This window comes from Heterodontus francisci, chromosome 34, assembly GCF_036365525.1.
Source record: "Heterodontus francisci isolate sHetFra1 chromosome 34, sHetFra1.hap1, whole genome shotgun sequence".
Lineage (NCBI taxonomy): Eukaryota > Metazoa > Chordata > Chondrichthyes > Heterodontiformes > Heterodontidae > Heterodontus > Heterodontus francisci.
The window spans coordinates 42,162,948-42,184,798 of record NC_090404.1 but is presented as its reverse complement, the minus strand read 5'-3'; the positions used below and the strand labels follow the sequence as shown (position 1 = coordinate 42,184,798).

General features: G+C 46.6%; 1 long non-coding RNA gene across 2 annotated transcripts; it reads left to right on the top strand.

Moving 5' to 3' along the window:
- The first annotated feature begins 1,026 nt into the window (after window positions 1-1,026).
- On the top strand, window positions 1,027-21,359 carry LOC137349418 (uncharacterized). Of its 2 annotated transcripts, none has more exons than XR_010969391.1 (4): window positions 1,027-1,235; window positions 8,027-8,135; window positions 13,528-13,653; window positions 19,101-21,359. It is a non-coding gene; the product is annotated as an uncharacterized lncRNA (long non-coding RNA). The 2 variants fall into 2 exon arrangements; XR_010969392.1 differs by lacking the exon at window positions 1,027-1,235 and adding an exon at window positions 6,797-6,882.
- The last annotated feature ends 492 nt before the right edge of the window (window positions 21,360-21,851 follow it).

Sequence of the window (21,851 nt, the reverse complement as noted above, 5' to 3'; positions counted from 1 at the left end):
TTTGTTACCTCTCAAATTGACTATTCTAACACATTCCTGGCCAGCATCCCACATTCTACCCTCCATAAACTTTAGATCATCCAAAACTCTGCTGCCTGTGTCGTTACTCGAACCAAGTCCTGTTCACCCATCACAACTGTGCTCACTGGCCTACACAGGCTCCCAGTTAAATAGCACCTCAATTTTAAAATCCTCATCCTTGCTTTCAAATCTCTCCATACCCTCACGCCTCACTATCTCTATAATCTCCTCCAGCTCTAGCAGACAGAGTTTCGAAACACTCAGCAACACAACTCCAGTGAAACATCCTCGGAGGAAAAGAGGGTGTAGTGTGTGATGCAACTCACAAGGACCTTGTCCGCCGCCATCACTCACACTGCTTGGCATTGCGCTTCCGCGAAAAGCAGTTCGGCACTGCGCATGCCTGGACTCCAATGCCGTGAACCGTGAACATTTTTTGTTAACGCCGATAACGTTGGGTTGAAGCCCCGCCATTGAACTTCCCAAGATAAGCGCTGGAAGGGAGTGGGAGAGCGGAGAGTCATTGAAAATGACGAGTCAAAGGGCATCGGAGGGAGCGGGGAAGATAAGCTGTGATTGAGCATGAAACTGAATGCGGTGATTGAAGCGGTGATCATGGGAGGGAGCAGGGACCTGAATGCGACCATTGAGGCGGTTTGGATTTAATTCGTGTTTTGTGTCAAATTCAGCAGCGCCATCTTTCCTCCTCGATGAGGCTGCATTTGCGCATGTACCATTGATGCAGCACCTATTTGGTTACGTTGCCAGCAAACGCGTCGTTAATATATGTTCGCTGTTTTATACCATTTTATTTTTCTGAGTATAAAACATGAACTTCCCGTCCATTCTCCGACTGGTAAATGGCAGCCTATACTGGCCAGAATGCACCGCGCGCAGAAATACGGCCTGTCTCCACCCCAAGAACCGCAACACGCAGGCGTCAGAAGGCTCCGCCCCACGGAGTCCGCTTGTCTGCGCCGAGCATGCGTGGTGCGGCTCCCGGAAGTTGAGGGCAGCCTCAGTCACACCGAGTTTCAGCGGCTCTCAGGCCCCGAATCAGAGCCGCCGGGTTCGGCGAACGTGCGGCGAGAACCCCGGGGGAAGGGAGGGGCAGCATTAAAGTGATGGTGCAGCGACTTCTCTATCAGCGCCGCCACTTCCCAGTTTCTTCTCCCGTTTCCTCCGAGTCAGGAAGCCTGTGAGTTGATTGGCTGGTAAGTTTTGGAACTTTGTTTCCCTTTCTCCAGAGTTCGGAAGTTTGTCCAAGGAGCTGGAAATTAAACATTCCAGTTTTCATCAGAATAAGGGGCAGCTTCCTGAGATGTAACTGACACCAATAGAAGGGAAGTGAGTAGCCGGTGAGCCGTCTTTTATTTTTAAGTATTGAGGTTTATTATTTATTTATTTTGAGATACAGCACTGAAACAGGCCCTTCGGCCCACCGAGTCTGTGCCGACCATTGACCAGCCATTTATATTAATCCTACATTAATCCCATATTCCTATCACATCCCCTCAATTCCCCGACCACCTACCGGCACAGTGGCGCAGTGGTTAGCACTGCAGTCTCACAGCTCCAGCGACCCGGGTTCACTGCCTGTGTGGAGTTTGCAAGTTCTCCCTGTGTCTGCGTGGGTTTTCTCCGGGTGCTCCGGTTTTCTCCCACAAGCCAAAAGACTTGCAGGTCGGTAGGTAAATTGGCCATTATAAATTGCCCCTAGTATAGGTAGGTGGTAGGGAAATATAGGGACAGGTGGGGATGTGGTAGGAATGTGGGATCAGTGTAGGATTAGTATAAATGGGTGGTTGATGGTCGGCACAGACTCAGTGGGCCGAAGGGCCTGTTTCAGTGCTGTATCTCTGAACACTAGTGGCAATTTACAATCGCCAATTTACCTATCAACCTGCAAATCTTTGGCTGTGGGAGGAAACCGGAGCACCCAGCAGAAACCCGCGCGGTCACAGGGAGAACTTGCAAACTCCGGACAGGCAGTACCCAGACTCACTGGAGCTGTGAGGCTGTGGTGCTAACCACTGCGCCGCTTGTAGTAGCAAGTTTATTATCTAATAGCCAGAGGAATTGCAGGGCTGCTCCAACCTCTGCAGTGCACATCCTGTGCGATAGTAAACAGAAAACATGGCAGGCGATAAGCTAGCCAGGAAGGATCTAAAGGGAAAGCTAAGAAGAGCAAGGAGAGGACACGAGAAGTCATTGGCGGATAGGATCAGGGAAAACCCTAAGGCTTTCTGTAGGTATATCAGGAATAAAAGAATGACTAGAGTTAGATTAGGGCCAATCAAGGATAGTAGTGGGAAGTTGTGTGTGGAACCAGAGGAGGTAGGGGAAGTGTTAAATGAATATTTTGCGTCAGTATTTACAGTAGAGAAAGAAAATGTTGTCGAGGAGAATACTGAGGTTCAGGCTACTAGGCTAAATGGGATTGAGGTTCACAAGGAGGAGGTGTTATCAATTTTGGAAAGTGTGAAAATAGATAAGTCCCCTGGGCCAGATGGGATTTATCCTAGGATTCTCTGGGAAGCTAGGGAGGAGATTGCAGAGCCTTTGTCCTTGATCTTGATGTCGTCATTGTCGACAGGAATAGTGCCGGAAGACTGGAGGATAGCAAATGTTGTCCCCTTGTTCAAGAAGGGGAGTAGAGACAGCCCTGGTAATTATAGACCTGTGAGCCTTACTTCGGTTGTGGGTAAAATGTTGGAAAAGGTTATAAGAGACAGGATTTATAATCATCTTGAAAAGAATAAGTTCATTAGCGATAGTCAGCACGGTTTTGTGAAGGGTAGGTCGTGCCTCACAAACCTTATTGAGTTTTTCGAGAAGGTGACCAAACAGGTGGATGAGGGTAAAGCAGTGGATGTGGTGTATATGGATTTCAGTAAGGCGTTTGATAAGGTTCCCCATGGTAGGCTATTGCAGAAAATACGGAAGTATGGGGTTGAAGGTGATTTAGAGCTTTGGATCAGAAATTGGCGAGCTGAAAGAAGACAGAGGGTGATGGTTGATGGCAAATGTTCATTCTGGAGTTTAGTTACTAGTGGTGTACCGCAAGGATCTGTTTTGGGGCCACTGCTGTTTGTCATTTTTATAAATGACCTGGAAGACGGTGTAGGAGGGTGTGTTAGTAAATTTGCAGATGACACTAAGGTCGGTGGAGTTGTGGATAGTGCCGAAGGATGTGGTAGGGTACAGAGGGACATAGATAGGCTGCAGAGCTGGGCTGAGAGATGGCAAATGGAGTTTAATGCGGAAAGGTGCGAGGTGATTCACTTTGGAAGGAGTAACAGGAATGCAGAGTACTGGGCTAATGGGAAGATTCTTGGTAGTGTAGCTGAACAGAGAGATCTTGGTGTCCAGGTGCATAAATCCCTGAAGGTTGCTACCCAGGTTAATAGGACTGTTAAGAAGGCATATGGTATGTTAGCTTTTATTAGTCAGGGGATCGAGTTTCGGAGCCACGAGGTCATGCTGCAGCTGTACAAAACTCTGGTGAGACCGCACCTGGAGTATTGCGTGCAGTTCTGGTCACCGCATTATAGGAAGGATGTGGAAGCTTTGGAAAGGGTGCAGAGGAGATTTACTAGGATGTGGCCTGGTATGGAGGGAAGGTCTTACGAGGAAAGGCTGAGGGACTTGAGGTTGTTTTCGTTGGAGAGAAGGAGGAGGAGAGGTGACTTAATAGAGACATATAAAATAATCAGAGGGTGAGATAGGGTGGATAGTGAGAGTCTTTTTCCTCGGATGTTGATGGCAAACACGAGGGGACATAGCTTTAAGTTGAGGGGTGATAGATATAGGACAGATGTCAGAGGTAGTTTCTTTACTCAGAGAGTAGTAGGGGCGTGGAACGCCCTGCCTGCAACAGTAGTAGACTCGCCAACTTGAAGGGCATTTAAGTGGTCATTGGATAGACATATGGATGAAAATGGAATAATGTAGGTCAGATGGTTTCACATGTCTGCGCAACATCGAGGGCTGAAGAGCCTGTACTGCGCTGTAATGTTCTAATAAGTAAAGATCGGGGCTCGAGGCCCTTACTTACCTGGGAGCGGAGCGACGACTGGCGGACCTGTGAGGAAGCTGATCCAGAGCGGCGACAGGCTCCCTGTGTCTCTCGGCGTGCGCTGAGACTCGAAAGATGGAAAAAAAGGACTTTGAGTGATATCACGGGAAATTTTCAAGGTGACGGAAAGGGTCATAGACGGGAGTTTTAGAGAAGTGGTTACACCCAAAGTGCAGGCAGATAGATGGGTCACTGCTAGAAGGGGGAGGCAGTCAGTGCAGGAATCCCCTGTGGCTATCCCCCTCTCTAACAAGTATACCGTATTGGATACTGTTGGGGGGGATGGCCTATCAGGGGAAAACAGCAGCAGCCAGAGCAGTGGCACCACTGTTGGCACTGTTGTTCAGCAGGGAGGGACAAAGCGCAGAAGAGCAATAATTATAGGAGACTCTATAGTCAGGGGCACAGATAGACGCTTCTGTGGAAGTGAAAGAGACTCCAGGATGTTATGTTGCCTCCCTGGTGCCAGGGTCAAGGATGTCTCTGAATGGACAGAGGGCATTCTGAAGGGGGAGGGTGAACAGCCAGAGGTTGTGGTACACATCGGTACCAATGACATAGGCAGGAAGAGTGATGCGGTCCTGCAGGGGGAGTTTAGGGAGTTCGGTAGTAAGTTTAAAAAAACAGGACCTCTCGGGTTGTAATCTCTGGATTACTCCCTGTGCCACGTGCCAGTGAGGCTAGAAATCGGAAGATAGTGCAGCTAAACATGTGGCTGAGCAGCTGGTGTAGCAGGGAGGGTTTCAGATATCTGGGCCATTGGGCTCTCTTCAGGGACAGATGGGATCTGTACAAGAAGGAACGGGTTGCATCTAAACTGGAGGGGCACTAATATCCTGGCTGCAAGGTTTGTTAGTGTCATTCGGGAGGGTTTGAACTAGTGTGGCAGGGAGGTGGGAACCAGAGCAGTAGGACAGCTAGTGAAGTAAATGAGGAGGACATAGTAAATAAGGCCAGGAGGAAGAGCAGGCAGGGAGATGTTGCTGAGCACAGCGGGTCTGGTGGTCTGAAGTGCATTTGTTTCAATGCGAGAAGTATAACAGGTAAGGCAGATGAACTTAGAGCTTAGATTAGTCCTTGGAAATATGATGTTGCTATTACAGAGACTTGGTTGAGGGAAGGGCAGGATTGGCAGCTAAATGTTCCAGGCTTTAGAAGCTTCAGGTGGGATAGAGGGGGATGTAAAAGGGGTGGGGGAGTTGCATTACTGGTTAAGGAGAATATCACAGCTGTACAGCGGGAGGACACCTCAGAGGGGTCATGCAGCAAGGCAATATGGGTGGAGCTCAGGAATAGGAAGGGAGCAGTCATGATGTTGGGGGTTTACTACAGGCCTCCCAACAGCCAGCGGGAGGTAGAGGAGCAGATATGTAGACAGATTTTGGAAAGATGTAAAGGTAACAGGGTTGTAGTGGTGGGTGATTTTAACTTCCCCCAATATTGACTGGGACTCACTTAGTGCTAGGGGCTTGGATGGGGCAGAATTTGTGAGGAGCATCCAGGAGGACTTCTTGAAACAGTATGTAGATGGTCCAACTAGGGATGGGGCCATTCTGGACCTGCCATTGGGGAATGAGCCCGGCCAGGTGGTCGAAGTTTCAGTGGGGGAGCATTTCGGGAGCAGTGACCATAATTCCATAAGTTTTAAGGTACTTGTGGATAAGGATAAGAGTAGTTCTCGGGTGAAGGTGCTAAATTGGGGGAAGGCTAATTATAACAATATTAGGCAGGAACTGACAAATTGAGATTGGGGACGGCTGTTTGAGGGTAAATCAACATCTGACATGTGGGAGTCTTTCAAACGTCAGATGATTAGAATCCAGGACCAGCATGTTCCTGTGAGGAAGAAAGACAAGTTTGGCAAGTTTCGGGAAGGTTGGATAACACGGGATATTGTGAGCCAAATCAAAAAAAAAAGGAAGCATTTGTAAGGGCTGGAAGGCGCGAAACAGATGAAGCACTTGAGGAATATAAAGACAGTTGGAAGGAACTTAAGCAAGGAGTTAGGAGGGCTAAAAGGGGACATGAAAAGTCATTGGCAAACAGGATTAAGGAAAATCCCAAGGCTTTTTATACATATATAAAGAGCAAGAGGGTAACCAGGGAAAGGGTTGGCCCACTCAAGGACAGAGATGGGAATCGATGCGTGGAGCCAGAGGAAATGGGCGAGGTGCTAAATGAGTACTTTGCATCAGTATTCACCAAAGAGAAGGACTTGGTGGATGATGAGCCTCGGGAAGGGAGTGCAGATAGTCTCAGTCATCTCATTATCAAAAAGGAGGAGGTGTTGGGTGTCTTGCAAAGCATTAAGGTAGATAAGTCCCCATGGCCTGATGGGATCTACCCTCGAATACTGAGGGAGGCAAGGGAAGAAATTGCTGGGGCCTTGACAGAAATCTTTGCATCCTCATTGGCTACAGGTGAGGTCCCAGAGGACTGGAGAATAGCCAATGTTGTTCCTTTGTTTAAGAAGGGTGGCAAGGATAATCCAGGAAATTTTAGGCCGGTGAGCCTTACGTCAGTGGTAGGGAAGCTATTGGAGAGGATTCTTCGGGACAGGATTTACTCCCATTTGGAAACAAATGCACTTATTAGCGAGAGTCAGCATGGTTTTGTGAAGGGGTGGTTGTGTCTTACTAATTTGATTGAGTTTTTTGAGGAAGTGACGAAGATGATTGATGAAGGAAGGGCGGTGGATGTTGTCTATATGGACTTTAGTAAAGCCTTTGACAAGGTCCCGCATGGAAGACTGGTGCAAAAGATGAAGTCACACGGGATCAGAGGTGAGCTGGCAAGATGGATACAGAACTGGCTCGGTCATCGAAGACAGAGGGTAACAGTGGATGGGTCTTTTTCTGAATGGAGGGATGTGACCAGTGGTGTTCCGCAGGGATCAGTGTTGGGACCTTTGCTGTTTGTAGTATATATAAATGATTTTGAGGAAAATGTAGCTGGTCTGATCAGTAAGTTTGCGGACGACACAAAGGTTGGTGGAGTTGCGGATAATGATGAGGATTGTCAGAGGATACAGCAGGATATAGATCGGTTGGAGACTTGGGCGGAGAAATGGCAGATGGTGCTTAATCCGGACAAATGTGAGGTAATGCATTTTGGAAGATCTAATACAGGTGGGAAGTATACAATAAATGGCAGAACCCTTGGGAGTATTGACAGGCAGAGAGATCTGGGCGTACAGGTCCACAGGTCACTGAAAGTGGCAACGCAGGTGGATAAGGCAGTCAAGAAGGCATTCGGCATGCTTGCCTTCATCGGTCGGGGCATAGAGTGTAAAAATTGGCAAGTCATGCTGCAGCTGTACAGAACCTTAGTTAGGCCACACTTAGAATATTGCGTGCAATTCTGGTCACCACACTACCAGAAGGACGTGGAAGCTTTGGAGAGGGTACAGAGGAGGTTCACCAGGATGTTGCCTGGTCTGGAGGGTATTAGCTATGAGGAGAGGTTGGAAAAACTCGGATTGTTTTCACTGGAACGACGGAGGTGGAGGGAGGACATGATCGAGGTTTACAAAGTTATGAGTGGCATGGACAGAGTGGATAGTCAGAAGCTTTTTCTCAGGGTGGAAGAGTCAGTTACGAGGGGACATAGGTTTAAGGTGCAAGGGGCAAAGTTTAGGGGGGATGTGCGAGGCAAGTTTTTTACACAGAGGGTGGTGAGTGCCTGGAACTTGCTGCCAGGGGAGGTGGTGGAAGCAGATACGATAGCGATGTCTAAGAGACATCTTGACAAATATATGAATAGGAAGGGAATAGAGCGATATGGGCCCCGGAAGTGCAGAAGATGTTAGTTTCGGCAGGCATCAAGATCGGCGCAGGCTTGGAGGGCTGAATGGCCTGTTCCTGTGCTGAACTGTTCTTTGTTCTCTTTGTGCTTTGTTCCAAACACGTGACCTGTTCCTCTTCGAAGGACAAAGACAACAGACTCATTGGGACATCACCACCTGCAAGTTCCCCTCCAAGTCACTCACTATCCTGACTTGGAACTATATCACAATTCTTTGTTTGTGATTGGTTGGGTAAGTAACAACTGTTGGTCATTTAATTAGCTTTAAAAAATAAGGGGAAAGTTGTTTTTTGTTTGAAAAAAGACCTCGAGTGATAAAGTGAGTACTAAGAGTGTGTTTTTTTTCAATTCGAGTAATTTAGATTGTTGTGGGTAGTGTTTGGAGTAGAACAAGCCTCTCGTGTAATTAATATCTTTTAAAGGGAGTAACTAATTAATCTAAAGGTAAGTCATGGCAGGAGAGCTCAGCCCCGTGATATGCTCCTCCTGCGCGATGTGGGAAATCAGGGATGCTTCCAGTGTCCCTGATGACCATGTGTGCAGGAAGTGGATCCAGCTGCAGCTACTGACTACCCGCATTACGGAGCTGGAGCTGCGGGTGGATTCACTGTGGAGCATCCGCGATGCTGAGGACGTTGTGGATAGCACGTTTAGAGAGGTGGTCACACTGCAGGTAATGGCTGCACAGGCAGAAATGAGATGGGTGACCACCAGATGGAGTGGTAGGCGCAGGCAGTTAGTGCAGGAGTCCCCTGTGGCCATCCCCCTCTCAAACAGATATACCACTTTGGATACTGTTGGGGGGAATGACCTCCCAGGGGAAAGCAGCAACAGCCAAGTTTGTGTTACCACGCATGGCTCTGCTGCACAGCAGGGGAGGAAAAGGACTGGAAGAACTATACTGATAATGGATTCTATCGTAAGGGATACAGATAGGCATTTCTGTGGTGACAAACGTGACTTCAGGATGGTATGTTGCCTCCCCGGTGCCAGGGTCAAGTTAGTCACGGAGTGGCTGCAGGACATTCTGAAGGGGGGGTGAACAGTCAGAGGTCGTGGAACACATTGGTACCAACGACGGAGGTAAAAAGAAGATGAGGACCTGAAACAAGAATTTAGGGAGCTCGGTAGCAGATTAAAAAGCAGGACCTCAAAGGTTGTAATCTCTGGATTACTCCAGTGCCACATGCTAGTGAGTATAGGAATAGGAGGATAGAGCAGATGAATGCGTGGCTGAAGAGATGGTGCAGGAGGGAGGGCTTTAGCTTCCTGGATCATTGGGTCTGTTTCTGGCAAAGGTGGGACCTGTACAAGTTGGACGAACATCCTTGTTGGGAGGTTTACGAGTGCTGTTGGGGGCAGTTTAAACACATTTGGCAGAGGAATGGGATACAGAATGGAGGTATAGGAGTGGGTGATGCTCAGTCAAATATAGAAGAGAAACTGAGTCAGTCTGTTAGGCAGAGCAAATATAGACCTGTTCAGGCACAAGTGACAAATGCAAGGCTGGATTGCATTTATTTTAATGCAAGACAGATGAATTGAGGGCGTTGATTAGCACATGGGATTATGATATTGTTGCTATCACAGAGACATGGTTGAGGGAAGGGCAGGACTGGCAACTCAATATTCCAGGCTATGGAATCTTCAGGTATGACAGGAGAAAGGATAAAAGAGGAGGTCGCATTGCACTGTTGATCAAGGAGTCAATTACTGCAGTAAGGAGGGAAGATGTCTGACAAGGTTCTTCAAATGAGGCCAGATGAGTCAAACTTAAAAACAAAAAGGGGGCAATCACTTGGCTGGGTGTGTACTGCAGGCCTCCAAACAGTCAGGGAGAGATAGAGGAGCAGATATGTAGGCAAATCTCTGAGAGGTGTAAAAATAATGGAGTAATAATAGTAGAGGATTTCAACTTACCTGATATCAACTGGGATGGTCTTAGTGTAAAAGACTTAAAGGGGGCGGAATTCTTAAAATATATACAGGAGACTTTTTTGAGCCAGTACCTTGAAAGTCCAACAGGAAAAGGCGCAGTACTGGACCTAATCCTGGGGAATGATGCTGGACAAGTGGTAGAAGTGTCAGTGGGGGTGCATTTCGGGGATAGTGATCATAACTCTGTAAGAAAAAGACAAAGGCGGGCTGGAAATAAAAGTACTGAATTGGGGGAAGGCCGATTTCAACATGATAAAACAGGATCTGGCCAAAGTGGACTGGGAGCAGCTACTTGTAGGAAAGTCGACATCAGACCAGTGGGAGTCTTTCAGAGAGGAAATAGTGAAGGTTCAGAGGCAACATGCACCCGTAAAGGTGAAGGGGAGGACCAACAAGTCCAGGGAACTCTGGATGTCAAGGGATATAGAGGATTGGATCAGGAAAATAAAAGGAGGCTTATGGCAGATTCAAAGTGCTGAAAACAGCAGAGGTACTAGAGGAGTATAAAAAGTGTAGCGGGGGTACAAAAAAAAGGAATAAGGAGAGCAAAGAGGAGGCATGAAAAAACACTGGCAGGCACGATCAAGGAAACTGCTAAGGCATTTTCTAAGTATATTAAGGGCAAGAGGATAACCAGTGAAAGAGTGGGGCCCATTAGGGACCAAAGTGCAAATCTGTGTGTGGAGCCGGAGGACAGAGGTGAGGTTTTAAATGATTACTTTGCATCTGTTCACTATGGAGAAGGATGATGTAGGTGTAGAGATCAGGGAGGGGGATTGTGATACACTTGAACATATTAGCATTGAAAGTGAGGAAGTATTAGCTGTTTTAGCCGGCTTAAAAGTGGATAAATCCCCAGTCCCAGATGAAATGTATCCCAGGCTGTGATGTGAGGCAAGGGAGGAGATAGCAAGGGCTCTGACATAAATTTTCAGATCCTCTCTGGTCACAGGAGAGGTACCAGAGGACTGGAGGACTACGAATGTGGTGCCATTATCAAGAAGGGTAGCAGGGATAAACCAGGTACTAACAGGCCAGTGAGTCTAACATCAGTGGTTGGGAAAATATTGGAAAAAATTCTGAGGGACAGGATTAATCTCCACTTGGAGAGGCAGGGATTAATCAGGGATAGTCAACATGGCTTTGTCAGGGGGAGATCGTGTCTAACTAACTTGATTGAATTTTTCAATGCAGTGACGAGGTGTGTAGATGAGGGGAAAGCAGTTGATGTAGTCTACATAGACTTCAGTAAGCTTTTGATAAGGTCCCACATGGGAGAGTGGTTAAGAAGGTCAGAGCCCATGGGATCCAGGGCAATTTGGCAAATTGGATCCAAAATTGGCTCAGTGGCAGGAGGCAGAGGGTGACGGTCGAGGGTTGTTTTTGCGAGTGAAAACCTGAGACCAGTGGTGTACCGCAGGGATCGATACACGGACCCTTGCTGTTTGTAGTGTACATTAATGATTTAGACGTGAATATTGGAGGTATGATAAGTAAATTCGCAGTTGACACGAAAATTGGTGGTGTCGTAAATAGTGAGGAGGAAAGCCTTAGATTACGGGACGATATAGATGGGCAGAGCAGTGGCAAATGGAATTTAATCCTGAGAAGTGTGAGGTGATGCATTTTGGGAGGACTAACAAGGCAAGGGAATATACAATGGATGGTAGGACCCCAGGAAGTACTGAAGGTCAGAGGGTCCTTGGTGTACTTGTCCATAGATCACTGAAGGCAGCAGCACAGGTAGATCAGGTGGTTAGGAAGGCATATGGGATACTTGCCTTTATCAGCTGAGGCATAGAATATAAGAGCAGGGAGGTTATGGTGGAACTGTATAAAACGCTAGTTAGGCCACAGCTGGATACTGTGTACAGTTCTAGGCACCACACTATAGGAAGGATGTGATTGCACTGGAGAGGGTGCAGAGAAGTATCACCAGGATGTTGCCTGGGCTGGAGCATTTCAGGTGTGAAGAGAGACTGAAAAGGCTGGGGTTGTTTTCATGAGAGCAGAGAAGGCTGAAGGGGGATATGATTGAGGTATTCAAATTTATGAGGGGCATTGATAGGTTAGATCGGAAGAAACATTTTCCCTTCTTGCAGGTGTCAATAACCAGGAGACATTGATTTTAAGGTGAGGGGCAGCAGGTTTAGAGGGGATTTGTGGAAAAAAAATTTCACCCAGAGGGTGGTTGGAATCTGAAAAGCACTGCCTGAAGAGGTGGTAGAGGCAGGAACCCTCACAACATTTAACAAGTATTTAGATGAGCACTTGAAACACCATAGCAGACAAGACTATGGGCCAAGTGCTGGAAAATGGGATTAGAATAGTGAGGTGCTTGATGACCGGCACGGACACGATGGGCCGAAGGGCCTGTTTCTGTGCTGTATAACTCTCTGACTCTATTTACAGCACAGGAGGAGGCCATTCTGCCCATTGTATCTGTTCATCCCACTTTCCAGTTGTTCCGACCTCACAGATTGTCAATATGAAAAATATGAGATATGAATCCCCAGACCACACTAATAAATTACACTAGATTTCACATTTTAAGTCTTTTGTTTTAATAACTAAACTAAAAGAAATCCACAATTAACTGAATAGCACTTTGATTGTAAATTGTGGTGTCAGCTATTTACAAAGATATTTTCTTTACTTATTCAACACTTGACTATCTCACACCACACTGATACATTACACAGTCCTTTTTGATGACAAAATCCTTTGCAGTTACAAGTCCCAAATTCCTGCCAATGATGGGGCTGCTCCGACCTCTGGAGTGCACATCCTGTGTAATGTGCCAACTCTAGATAACGATTTGTGCAGGAAGTATCATTGGGGGAGGTGGTGACATCGGGGTAATGTCACTGGAACATGGGTTCGAATCCCACCACGGCAGATGGTGAACTTTAAATTCAATTAATAAATCTGCAATTAAAAAGCCATCTGGTTCATGAGATGGGAAATCTGCTGTCCTTACCTGGTCTGGCCTACATGTGACTCCAGATCCACAGCAATGTGGCTGACTCTGAAATGCCCTCTGAAATGCCCGAGCGAGCCTCTCCGTTGTCAAGGGCAGTTTGGGATGGGCAATAAATACTGGCCGAGCCAGCAACACCCACATCACATGGATGAAGATAAAACAAGTTGCAGCAGCTCGAGCTCCGGTTTTCAGAGCATGAACTGGAGCTGGTGTCACTGCGGTGCATCCATGAGGTGAGAGCTTTGTGGACAGCACGTTTATAGATATGGTCACCCTGCAGCTTCAGAGTATGCAGGGAGAGAGGCAATGGGTGGCCAACTGACAGTCAAGAAGAAATAGGCAGGGAATGCAGGAGAACCCTGAGTGCATCTCACTCTCCAACCAGTATTCAGTTCTGAATACTGATGAAAGTGATGGTTCATCTAAGGAGTGCAGCCAGAGTCAAGGCCATGGCAGCACAGTTGGATCAGCTTCACAGAGGGTCACAAAGCTGACTGAGCAATAGTGATCGGAGATTTGATCGGGTAATACACAGGCGTTTCTGCAGTCGCAGACGTGAATCCAGGCTGGTGTGTGGCCTCCCTCAGGACAATGTACAGCAGGGTGCATGTACAGTCATCCTGGGCCAGAAAGCAGGAGGAGAGAATGTTGTGAATTTCTATCCTGGACTGACAGTGATGGTTTTTGTAAACTCCTTTTACAGGGGCTTAGAAGCAGGGGATATACAGATGGGGAGTCACGAGCCAAACATCACATCAAGATCTGACAAAGAGTCACTCGATACATCAGGACCTGAATATCATCGGCCTTTGAATGTGGAAGGAGAAAGGTTTGTCTGTTCTGTCTGTGGGAAAAGATTTCAGGTATCAGTGAGACTGGAAAAGCACTGAGATACACAAAGCCCTGGTTAGACCACACCTGGAGTATTGTGTTCAGTTCTGGGCCCCACACCTTTGGAAGGATATAATGGCCTTGGAGGGAGTGCAGGGTAGATTTACCTGAATGATACCTGGACTCCAAGGGTTAAATTACAAGGAGAGATTACACAAATGAATCAGAGTCATTACAGCACAGAAGGAGGACAATGAGCTTTTTGATTCCATCCCAGCTCTCTGTCGAACAATCCAGTCAGTCCCATTCACCCACTCTATCCCCGTAGTCCTGCAGGTTTATTTCCCTCAAGTGTCCATCCAATTTCCATTTGTAATCATTGATCATCTCCACTTCCACCACCCTCGTAGGCAGTGAGTTCCAGGTCATTACCACTCACTGTGTAAAAAAACTGCTTCCTCACATCCCTCCTGTATCTCAAAACCTGAATCTGTGTCCACTAATCCTTGTATCATCAGCTAATGGGAACAGCTTTTCTTGGTCTGTCTTATCTAAACCTGTCATCATTTTCAACACCTCTATCAGATCTCCCCTCAATCTCCTTTGCTCCAAGGAGAACAACACCAGCTCCTCCAACCTAACCTTGTAGTTAAATTCTCTCATCTCAGGAACCATTCTGATAAATCTCTGCACCCTCTGAAGGACCTTCACATCCTTCCAAAAGTGTGGTGACCAGAACTGGATGCAATACTCTAGTTGTTGCCTAACCAGAGCTTTATAAATGTTCAGCATAACTTCCTTCCTTTTGTGTTCAATACCTCTATTTATGAGGCCCAAGATCCCATTTGCTTTGCCAGCTGTTCCCTCAATACATCCTTCCACTTTCAGTGATCTCTGCACATGAACCCTCAGGTCTCTCTATCCCTGCAAACTCTTTAGAACTGTACCATTAAGTGTATGTTGCCTCTCCCTATTCCTTCTGCCAGAATGAATCACCTCACTGTGAGGGTTGTAGTCCCTGGAATTCAGAAGATTAAGGGGTGATTTAATCAAAGTTTTCAAGATATTAATTGAAACTGATAGGGTAGAGAGAGAGAAACTCTTCTCCATCACCTGCAGTACTCGGCAGCATCGTCTAAAACATAGAGCCAGAATTTTCATTAATCCACCCCTGGGCCCAGTGAACCTGAGCATTAATCCACCCAGGCTGAATGTACACAGAATTACAGACCAGAAACAGGCCGTTCAGCCCCTCTCGTCTGTGCTGCTGTTTATAATCCACATGAGCCTCGTCCCAATCTGATTACCTCGTCCCACCCTGCCCTCATATCCCTCTATTCCCTTCTCCCTCATAAATGTATTGAGCCTCCCCTTAAACACATCATTGTTATCACCTTCAACCACTCCACGTGGCAGTGAGTTCCACATTCTCACCACTGTCTGATTAGAGAAATTCCTCCAAAGTTCTCTATTTGACCTGTTAATGTCTGTATTATATTGCTGCCCCCTTGTTCTGACTGACTGATAATTTTAAAGACCTCTATCAGATCTCCTCCTCGTCTTCTCTTTTCCAGAGAAAGGATCCCCAGCCTGCTCAATCTTGCTGGATAGTAACATCCTCTCTGGTGACATCTTTGTAAATCTATTCTGCACTTTCTTCAGTCTTCAATATCCTTTTTTAATCTGGAGACCAGAACTGCTCACAGTCCTTCTAAGTGAGGTTCTCTATAAATTTAACATTCCCTCCCTGCTGTTACATTGTATTCCTCGAGAAAAGAACATCAGCTCTTTCTTTGCTCTCTTATCGACTTGTGTTGCTCCTTTTAGTGATTTATGTGACTCTGTTCCCAGATCTCTCTGCTCCATTTAAGTTCTTACATTCGAACCAATAACTGGCCTCCTTATACCTCCTCCCAAAATGAACCAGTTCACATTTCACTATGTTGAATTTCATTTCCCATTTATCTGTCTATTCTGCCAGCCTGTTTATGTCTTCCTGGATTTCAATGCACTCCTCCTCATTATTAGTTCTATCATCCAGTTTGGTGTCAACTACAAGTTATGAAAACATCCCTCTAATTCCTGAGTCCAAATGTGGGTGAAGAACAGAATTCCCAGTGCACTTCACACTATAGTTGATGTCCCGGGCACTCGGGTTTCTGTATAATTTATTTAATAATTTTCTCCATTGTCTCTCTGGCCCTGATCTCAATAGGATGACACAAAATCATCCATTCAATATTTGGAGCTTTCAGTAGAGGATTCATTACCCAGGACTCCCGTGATAAGGGTCAGTCCCTTATCAATGACCACAGGGGCTGAGTGCATTGGCGTGGGATCGAACTGTGCACTGAGCATGTCCAGCATAGGTAATGGAGATGGACTGAGATGGACCAGGTGGATCGGGAGGTGAGAGGAGATTGTGGGTACAGGGGAGGAATTGGAGCCATGGGTGGGCTGGGAGGCTTCATATACACCTGGGGTAGGCCAAGAGGCCCCGTGTTTACCTCCTGGTGACAGGTGCGGGGGAGAGGGGTCACTGGCTGCCATCTTGGACAGGGCGGGGTCAGGGTGCAAGCACAGCCATCTTGGTGAGGGCACAGTGAGCGAACAGGACCTCACAAACTCTTTTCCCAACTGGGTCCGAGTGCCCAGGAGATGGGGCATCCTGGACAATAGGGTTTTAAGCAGCTTCACCCACTCTCAGGCTGCATGTGATGTTTGCAGCCTTTAAGAGTCCATGGGCCATGTATATATTCAGTGTAAGAGGTTACAGCCCCTGTATCGTTACCTGAAGGGGCTGCTCCTCAAATTGGAATCCTGAAAATTTACAGTACGGAAGGAGGCCATTCGGCCCAGCATGTCTTCGTTGGCTGACAAGGAGCCATCCAGCCTAATCCCGCTTTCCAGCTCTTGGTCCATAGTGTTATGATCCTCTATTTTTTTTCCAAGAAGAATGCAGTGTGCCTTTAAGGCTGGAAAAGGAGCAGTGCTGCTTTAAGGCAACAAGCTCCAGAGACTGAGTCGAAGAATGTATTCTCGTTGCCCCGGGATACAGCCACTCAGACTGAAGATCGAGAGATACATTGTTTCCAATTGACATTTGAAACTAGTTGAAAAACTGGCTTTTGAGACACCGTTAACAGAGACCGACACAGATGATCATCCAGCATATACTGAAGGAAAAAAGAGCTCTCTCTTGGTTTATTTAAACCCGAATTCTGATATCAAGCCAGATTACTTTCTTAAAAGAAAATAACCAATTCCTTTCACGACTCAACTGAAATTGTTGAAATTTATCACTGGAAAAGAGCAGCATCAATTCAACTGCTGAACTAGACTGGACTGTTCTACTGTTGAAGAACCTTTTATTTTCTCACCCCCCCCCCCCCCCCACCCCCCACCCAGTTCAGATGGCTGTGAAGACTTCCAAGCAACCTTGGACATTCCACATAGGAAGGTTTCACTTCAGCAGGAGCATAAATATGCAAAGACACTATTTTTTCTGTTTTAACTGTTTATATGTTATTATTTAAGAATTTAGTTTTTCTAATTAAACAGTTAATTTGTTGATGTAAAGACACCTGGTTTGGTGAGCCTTATTCGGGGGTTAATAGATGGTACAATTTGGCTGGATCTTTCTTTAATTTGGAATGTTTAAAATGTCAGGCGATCTGTGAGGGACGGGACTGAATCAACAGTGTGTTTCTCCCACCACTATCAAAACTGTATATTTTGATTGTGGGGCTTTGACTTGAGCAGTCGGTCGTAACAATACCCTTGTAGGTTAGGGCACTTCACGTGAATATCCAAGTACTTTTTAATTGTTTTGAAGGTTTCTGCCTCTACCACCCTCCCAGGCAGTGAGTTGCAGATCCCCACCGCCCTCTGGCTGAAAACATTTAACCTCAAATCCCTTTTAAATTTCCTACCTCTTCCCCAAAATCTATGCCCCTGGTTATGGACCCCTCAGCCAAGGGGAATAGGTCCTTCCTATCCACTCTATCTAGACCCCTCATCATTTTCTGCACTTCAATTCAGTTTCCTTTCAGCCTCCTCTATTCCAAAGAAAAAAACCCTCACCTATCCAATATTTCCTCAGAACTAAAATTCTCCAATCCAGACAACATCCTTGTAAATCTCCTCTGTACCGTCTCTAATACAACCACATCTTTCCTACAGTGCGGTGACCAGAACTGTACACAGTCCTCCAGCTGTGTCCTAACCAGTGTTTTATACATTTTCAGCAGAACCTCCATGCTCTTATATTCTCTGCCTTGGCTAATAAAGTCAAGTATCCCTTACGCCTTATCTACCTGCCCAGCCATATTCAGGGTTCTGTGAACGTGCACTCCAAGGTCCCTCTGTTCCTTTATACTTCTCAATATCCTACCATTTATTGTGTATTCCCTTGCCTTGTTAGCTGTCTCCAAATGCATTACCTCACACTTCTCCGGATTGAATTCCATTTGTCACTATTCTGCCCACCTGACCAGTCCATTGATATCTTCCTGCAGTTTACAGCTTTCTTCTTCATTATCAACCACATGGTCAATTTTTGTATCATCTGCAAACTGTTTAATCAAACCCCTACATTCAAGTACAAACCATGGATATATAGAACAAAAAGCAAAGGACCCAGTACTGATCCCTGCAGAACCTCACTGAAAACAGCCTTCCAGTCACACAAACACTCATCAACCATTACTCTTTGCTTCCTGCCTCTGAGTCAATTTTGACTCTAATTTGCTGTTTTGCTTTTATTTTCATGACCAGTCTGCCTTGTGGGACCTTATCAATGGCCTTGGTTACAGTTTAACCCCATTCTCCTAATCTCTGGCCACTCGGTGTGGAGGTGGGGTGGGAAGGTTGGTGGATCTTTTCCTGGACCTGCTCTTGGGCCTGGTTAAAACACCACCCACACCCACAGCCCTTTCGATGACCTGCCCTTCCAAAACCCCCCAGTCCCCCCAATGCCCTCCTCTCCCTCACCTCATCCACCCCAAACCCACCCAGGTTTGTATCTATCTTGTATATTTAAACACTCAGTTCTCACCTTATCCATCTCTCTCTCCCTCTCGCTCAGGCTGAGAAACAATGTGTAGGTCCAGGATGCACAGGGACCATGTTGGGAGTGGGGGTGTCACTTTAGCTGCTGCCCTGTCTTCCGTGGTCCTGTCCGTGCCGGGGTGGCCTTCTGCAACCGGTGGACACCTCAGGATACAGAGTGTCTCGTGGACACTGGGAGCAATGTTCTGGTTTAGTTGGGAAGGTTCCCTTTGCTTCTGTTACAATTTGTTGCTTATTTTGGCTTCTTTTAGTTTGAAGGGATCACATTTTTGGGGGAAACAAGAGAGGAAAGAATGTTCCATAGAAACTAGAACTGTCTGTTCTGAATTTCTATCCTGGACTGACAGTGCTGACTTTTGTAAACTCTTTTTACAGGTTATTAGAAGGGGAGGATTTACTGACGGGAAATTGAAACCAAACATCACATCAAGATCTGACAGAAACATCATCAGGACCTGAATATCATCGGACTGAGAATGTGGAAGGAGAAATGTTTGTCTGTTCTGCCTGTGGGAAAAGATTTCAAACATCAGTGTGACTGGAAAAGCACCGAGACACACACACACACCCGAGTGAGAGTGTTCCAGTGACTGACTGTGGAAAGAGTTTTAACCAGTTACACAGCCTGAGAAAACATCACACCATTCACAGCGGGGAGAAACTGATCACGTGTTCTGTGTGTGGACAAGGCTTCAACTGATCATCCAACCTGGAGAGACACAAGGACACCCTCACCACGGAGAAACCATGGAAATGTGGGGACTGTGGGAAGGGATTCAGTTCTCCATCAAAGCTGGATATTCATTAACGCAGTCACACTGGGGAGAGGCCGTTCACCTGCTCAGTGTGTGGGAAGGGATTCACTCAGTTATCCCACCTGCTGACACACCAGCAAGTTCACACTGGGGAGAGGCCGTTCACCTGCTGTGTGTGTGGGAAGGGATTCACTCAGTTATCCCACCTGCTGACACAGCAGAGAGTTCACAAGGGTAGGTTGGAGAAGTTGGGGTTGTTCTCCTTGGAGCAAAGGAGATTGAGGGAAAATTTCATCGAAATGTACCAAATTCTGACAGACTTTGATAAATTAGACAAAGAAAAACTGCTCCCATGAACTAATGGTACAAGAACTAGGGAACACAGATTGAAGGTTTTGAGGAAGAGTTGAAGCAGGAATGTGAGGAAGAACCTCTTCTGCAGCAAGTGGTACTGACCTGGAACTCGCTGCCAATGTGTGTGGTGGAAATGGAAATAATCAATGATTTTCAAAGGAAACTGGATGGTCACTTTAAGGAAATAAACTTGCAGGGCTATGGGCTGATGTGGGGCAGTGGGACTGAGTGGATTGCTCCCTGGAGAGCTGACATGGAATTGATGGGCCAAATGGCCTTGTTCTGTGCAGTAAATGATGCTGTGTCTATGTGACTGTGTTTTGAGACAGGATATTCCAGCTCTCCACCGTGGGATTCTCAGTATGAACAGGATTCGGAGTGGGGAGGACCCACTATCGATGGTTTACTAGAAATGTTAAAGGTCATATCAAAATTAAAGGAAAAGCATATAATTGCACAAAGATGGGTGGCAGATCAGAATGTTGGACAGAATGTAGAAAAACAGCAAAGAATGACTAAAAGATTGATAAGGAGTGCAAATTGTAAACAGAGTCTGGAGGTATGTGTTTGCTGAGTGGTGAGTTCAGTGAAGGGGAGAGGAGGTGCTCCTTTTTTCTACTTTTTCTGTCCTCCAGTATTTGGTTCTTGTTTCTGTGCAGTGGAAGGAGCTGGTTGGTTGAGTAACTGGTCAGATATTCTCCTTCTAAATAGTCGGTTAAGTTAAGGTCTGGCACAGCAGCTTGGCTGAGTACAAAGCACAGCTTGTGACATGTGGGATGTCGTGGATGCACCATGTGTCCTAGACAAACACATCTGCAGGAAGTGTCACCGGCTGCACAAGCTTGAGCTCTAGGGTTTGGATCTCGAGCAGTGGCTGGAGTCACTGTGGTGCATCCACAATGCAGAGAACTACATGGATAGCAGGTTTAGGGAGGTGATCACACCACAGGTTAGGAGCATGCAGGAGGATAAGGAATGGGTAACCCACAGACAGTCTAAGAGAACCAGGCAGGTAGTGCAGGAGTCCCCTGATATGATCTCACTTGCTAATCGGCTTTCCATTTTCGATACTGGTGAGGGTGATGGTTCCTCAGAGGAGTGCAGACAGAGCCACGTTTGTCAGGTGGCTCAGCTGCACAGGAGGGGTGGAGGAAGAGTGGAAGAGCAGTCGTGATGGGGCATTCATTAGTCAGGGGAACACAGAAGTCTTTCTGCAGCTGTAGATCGAACTCCAGGATGGTGTGTTGCCTCCCTGGTGCCAGGATCAAGGATGTCACTGAACGGCTACAGGACATTTATCTGGGGGAAGGTGAACAGCCAGAGGTCGTGGTCCACGTTGGCACCATTAACGTCGATGGAAAGGGTAAATGAGGTCCTGACAACAAATTTTATGGAACGAGGAAGGAGATTAAAAAAGCAGGGCCTCAAAAGCAGTTATCTCAGGATTACTCCCACTCCCATGTGCAAGTGAGCATCGGAATAGGAGAATTGACTGATTAAACAGGTGATTGGAGAACTGGTGTGGGAGGGAGGGCATCAGATTTCTGAGGCACTGGCACAGGTGGGACCCATACAAGATGGACGGGTTGCATCGAAGCAGCATTGGGACTAATATCCTCACAGGGAGATTACTGGTGCTGTTGGGGAGGGTTTAAACTAGATTGGTAAGGGGATGGAAACCTGAGAGGGAGTTCCGATTGGAGGGAAGCAAAACTGGTAACTTGTCAGGGGTATGGGAACCAGGGAAAAATATCAGACCGGAACACCAAGGTGCACAGAATACTGGGTGAGATAGTTAGCACTGGAGTAGGGAATAGCAAGTTATAAGGTGGGGTCAGAGTCAGGGATAAAGTAATAAAGTCTAAATCAGGGTTAATGTGCATGTATGTGAATGCACAGAGTGTGGTTAATAAGATTGGTGAGGTACACGTGCAGATTGCCATGTGCAAATATGATGTGGCTAGAACAGAGACATGGCTCAAAGAAGGGCAGGACTGGGTGTTAAATATTCCTGGAT